The sequence below is a fragment of the Mus musculus genome, chromosome 8 (assembly GCF_000001635.26).
Source record: "Mus musculus strain C57BL/6J chromosome 8, GRCm38.p6 C57BL/6J".
NCBI lineage: Eukaryota > Metazoa > Chordata > Mammalia > Rodentia > Muridae > Mus > Mus musculus.
The window spans coordinates 36402260-36407758 of NC_000074.6; the positions used below are offsets into that span (position 1 = coordinate 36402260).

At 40.6% G+C, this 5499-nt stretch overlaps 1 pseudogene; it reads right to left on the reverse strand.

The window, feature by feature from the left end:
* Positions 1–3834: 3834 nt before the first annotated feature.
* On the reverse strand, positions 3835–3985 carry Gm26150 (annotated as a pseudogene).
* Between the last annotated feature and the right edge of the window lie 1514 nt (positions 3986–5499).

Sequence of the window (5499 nt, forward strand, 5' to 3'; positions counted from 1 at the left end):
ATATGAGATTCTAATATGCACAGTCAGTGATCAATTAATTTTGCCAAAATTCAGAAAGGTAATTTAATTTTTTTTGAAAAAGTGACTATAACCTTGGGTATAAATCTTGTGGTAAGTTACATCCACATTTAAAATAGGATATGGTTAAATTATTTAAATAACAGTAAATTTAGTCTCTTAAAAAACAATATGCTGTGTGTTAGCCATCTAGGTAGTGCAGATTAGTTTTAGGACCTCTGGGGTAATGATTAATTTTCTTGCTCTTTATATACCTGGTATATTCTCATTGTAAAATATAAATCTATCAAACTGATATGCGGGTAAGGCATAAAAAATAGATGAGTAACTGTGAGTTAGCCAGGTCTTAGGTGCATTAATAATGTGAGTTTGAGAAATTACTCTGACAGCCTAAAAATAATCCTTTACTTATTGCCATAATAAATATAACTTTAATAAATAATATGTTAAATTATTTGGGTGTGGGTGCTTAGTGTCATAAGAAAACCTGCTTAGCCAGTATAAGGACCTGAGCTTGTATCCCTAGTAACTAAGTAAAACCAAGATAAATACCTGTACTCTCAGTGCTGTGGGAGGAGGATGGAGGATTGTTGAGGTTTGGTCTGGGATTATAATGCTAAATTCTGTAAGCAAAGAGCTAGGCCTAGAAGCCTTCCAGCTTTTGTTGTGTAAACTTTGTTCTTTATTTTAAAAGTATTGTGTCTTAGTTAGGGTTTTACTGCTGTGAACAGACACCATGACCAAGGCAAGTCTTATTAAAAAAACAATATTTCATTGGGGCTGGCTTACAGGTTCAGAGGTTCAGTCCATTATCATCAAGGTGGGAGCATGGCAGTATCCAGACAGGCATGGCACAGGAGGAGCTGAGAGTTCTATGTCTTCATCCAAAGACTGCTAGTGGAAGACAAACTTCCAGGCAACTAGGGTGAGGATCTTATACCCACACCCATAGTGACACACCCATTCCAACCAGGTCACACCTATTCCAACCAGGCCACACCTTCAGATGGTGCCTCTCTCTGGTCCAAGGATATACAAACCATCACATTCCACTCCCTGGTCCCCATAGACTTGTTCAAAAACATAAGTCTATGGGGGCCATACTTAAACATAGCATAATGCAAAATGCATTTAGTCCAACTTTCAAAGTCCTCATAGTCTATAGCAGTCGCAACAATGTTAAAAGTCCAAAGTTCAAGGTCTCTTCTGAGATTCATTCAACTTAATTAACTGTAATCCCCGAAGCAAGGCAGGAAACCAGCTGGGCAAACTCCAAACTGCATCTCCATGGCTGATGTCAAAGCGGTCTTCAGATCTCCATTCGTTTTTCATCTTTGTTGACTGCAACAAACTGCTTTCTCCTGGGCTGGTTCCACTCCCTGTTAGCAGCATTCCTCAGCATGTATCCCATGGCTCTGGCATCTTTAACATCTTTGAGTCTCCAAGGCAATTTCAATGTTACAGCTTCTTGCTTCAGTGTCTAGGATTCCACTCCAACTAGGCTTCACTAATAGCCTCTCATAGGCTTTCTTCATGGTGCCAAGCCTCAAATCCTTTGCATGACTGCTTCAGTCCTGGGCCATCAACCACAGCTGAGGCTACACCTTCTCCAATTGCCTTCCATTGGAAGAAGTGCCAAGCCTCAGCTGTTCTTCATGACACCTTCATGCCTTCAAAACCAGTATCACCTGGGAAACTCTTACACATCACCAAGTCCAGCTGCAACACAAGGTACAACCTTGGCTTATCGCTGGAACACAGCTTCTTTGTGCTCCCAGAAAACAACTCCCAGATTTCAACTCAGTGATACTGGTCTCTTCTTAATCATTGCTAATGTTTTAGCTCCAGCTAACCAGCATCAATTGTCCCAGTAGTGCCTTCCATTCTTAACTCTAGAGCCAGAGCCACATGGCTGAAGCTACGGAGTTCTGCTGCTCACAGGAACTAGAACATGATCCCCTTGCACTATTACATTATCACTGGCTTTATGTTTTCTAAATCCTTCACTGCCTAAACTTGGCTATCCTGGTTCTTGCTCTGTAGATTGGCCTTGAATGCAGAGATCAGCATGCCAGTCTACTGGGATTAAAGGTGTGTACCACAATGCCTGGATCTGATTTAGCTGGGTAGGATCTTGTCCCAAGGTCCCACTCCCTTAATCTGTTATCTCCTAGAACACAAGATTTTACTCCATTTCACTTCCTGGTACTCCTTTAATACTCAAACCATATAATTTATATTTTTCCTTTCTAAGTTTGCTATGCTTGTTCAAACTTCTCTTCATAAAACTTAACCAGAGAACAAAGTCTCTGCTGGGCTTTTTTGAAACTTCCTTTGACAATGCAAATAATCTGAGTCTCTTCACCTTAGTCTCAGACAGACTTTTCATACAAGGGCAAAAAGTAGCCACATCCTTCACCAAAATACCACAAAAACAGTCTTTATGCCACATACTGAAATTATTCTCCTTTGAAATCTCTTGGGCCAGGTAAACACGGTTCAAATTACTCCCAGCAACAAAGTCTTCCATATTCCTACTAGCATGACCCATTAAGCCCCATTTAAAGCATTCCACTGAGTTCCAAATCCAAAGTCCAAAAAATCCACATTCTTTCAAATAAAAGCATGGTCAGGCCTATCACAGCAATACCCCACTCCTGGTACCAACTTCTGAACCTGTAAGCCAGTCCCAATTAAATGTTGTTTTTTATAAGACTTGCCTTGGTCATGGTGTCTGTTCACAGCAGTAAAACCCTAACTAAGACATACTGGTTAAATAAAAAATGGCTACAGCCATCGACAGGAGGGATTGGAGGTAGGTGGATTTCGAATTACCTGACTAAATCAAAACAGAAACCAACCCTCAGAGGAATCCAATCCAGAATTTACAGTAACATCAAAAAATTTAGTTCCAGACAGAAAGGTTCCCAAAGGGCTTGAGAAATTAGAAAAGATAAAGATACAATAGAGATGAGAAACAAAAGAACATTGGGATTTGGACTTAGCTCTCTGATTTCCAAGTGCTGTAATCACCCATCCATCTATAGCACAGGATCACATGGACCGAGCATAGTGCTACACAGAATCATGTGACTGGATGTGTCTCTGCCTCCTGCTCCTGCATTGCTTCACAGTGATTGGTTCCTCTGGATACTGATGCAATCTCATTAGGATTCAGAGGGATGAAATGGATTTGTGCTGAGAAAAGCTTATGTGTACAAGTCATTTCTCTTAGATCTGATGATTTTATTCCATTTCCAGACTCCTTGAACTGTTGGGTTAACTATTTATATATCTCTATCTCTATTTATATATATTATATATTATATATGTGTGCGTGTGTTACATATATTAAATGATAGATAGGTAGGTAGATAGATAGGTAGAGAGATAGACAGACAGACATACAGACAGAAAGAATAGACTTAGTGTAAGATAGCTTCTTTTAGAAAGACCTGCAAAGCAGGTAGGATGTCATTTCCTTTCCTTTAAATAATACTAATTCATTGAGAGTATCATACAATCAAAGATGGTTCACCTCACATTCTTCCCAGATTCTCTACCCATTCAATTTTGTGTCTCTTTCCCCCTGGTTATATGACTCAAATATAAACACATGAAGCTAGAATCCCCATGAAAAGAATTATATTTTTCAAATGCAGCATTTGTGTTTTCCATGCCTTGTTATCCCGAGTTAGGCAGTAATAATAAGCTTGTAAGCAAGTAACTCGGTGGTAAGATGCAGAGTGCTTTGGATACTGTACTCTTGTATACAGTTCAGTCACGCTGTAGCTCTGTTTTTATTTTTAATTCAACGAGGGAGAACACAAATGCATTCTCCCAAATCCCACAGTTGATTTTGACTCATTTGGAGAGATTGCAATCAGCATATCTGGAGCACAATGGATGAGCCCCGCTTCAGGAAAACCACCTTCTTGACCATAGTTTCTCCTATCCAGATAGATCTTTATTTTATTTTACTTTCTTTTAAGAAGCTTCCATAATGATTTCCATAATGGCTTCTCTAGCTTAACTCCCACCATCAAAGAATAATGACTCCTGTTTCCCTACATTCCTGCCAGCAACTTCTTGTCATTTGTTTTCTTCATATGCTCTCTCCATCTCTCTCTCTCTCTCTCTCCATCTTTCTCTCTCCATCTCTCTCTCTCTCTCTCTCTCTCTCTCTGTGTGTGTGTGTGTGTATATAAGAGAGAGAGAGAGTATATGTATATATATATACACACATATATATATATAATATATATAATTTTGAAGAAGTAGGGTCTCACTAAGTTGTCCAGGCTAGTCTGCAACTCACTCTGTACTCCAGGCTGGCCTTAAGCTTTCAGTGCTCCACATAGCTGGAATTACAAGCTTGTGGCACAAGCCTTTGCTCTTTGTTTTTCAAGCCCGACTTGTATCAACTTATCCTCCCTCCCACTGTGGCTTCCAAAAATCTATTCAGAAATTTTTTTCTTCCAATGGCCAAAGGCATCTCAGGATATACCCTCTCCTCCCAGGACCCTCCCATCTTTTCTCTAGCTTTCTGTTCTTGTTCCCTGAACAGCACAGGAACAGGCTCTCCCTAGGTGCCGATTGGCTAGCACTCACCATGACCCAAGAAACACCACTGTGAAGCGTGCCAATTACAGCATCACAGATGCAATCTCACCTCCCACTGCCAGCCTCCTGCCATCTGCTCAGTTTTTACCTTCAAGCATTCTGTGCAACCTGCTTATTCTTGTTTACTATCTCTGTGAGTACCCCCATCTGCTCAACATAAATGTCAAGAGAACAGACCTTTTACCTCAATTGCTAAGAAGTACTCAAACTTAGTTGGCATTTTGATTATTCGTTATCAATAAGTCATTTCACGTTTCAGCAATGTTTTCTCCTTGTATGCCTATGATATGGAGGCAGGGCATTAGTGTATGTATGACATTTGTGGACCAGTGCAGGTGTGCATGTGACACAGCACATATGTGGATATCAGAGGTCACCTTTGGCAAGTTGCTCTACTCCTTTCTACCTTGGGTTTGAGGCAGGGTCTATTGTTTTTCTGCCATGTATACCATTTTAGCTAGCCCTGTGATGGTTTGCATATGCTTGGACCAAGGAATGGCACTATTAGGAGATGTGGCCTCCGTTGGAGTAGGTGTGTCACTGTAGGCATAAGCTTAAGACCTAGCTCCCTGGAAGTGAGTTTTCTGTTAGTTCAGATGAAGATATAGAGTGCTCAGCTCCTCCTGCACCATGTCTGACTATATGCTGCCATGCTTCCTGCCTTGATGATAGTGGACTGAACCTATGAACCTGTAAGCCAGACCCAATTAATATTGTCCTTATATGAGTTGCTTTGGTCATGGTGTCTGATCACAGCAGTAAAACCCTAAGACAAGTCCCCAAGCTTCCAGCCATCCTCCTTCCATTTCTCATTAAGTGTGCTGGGATTATAGATGTGTGCTACCACATGGAGCATTT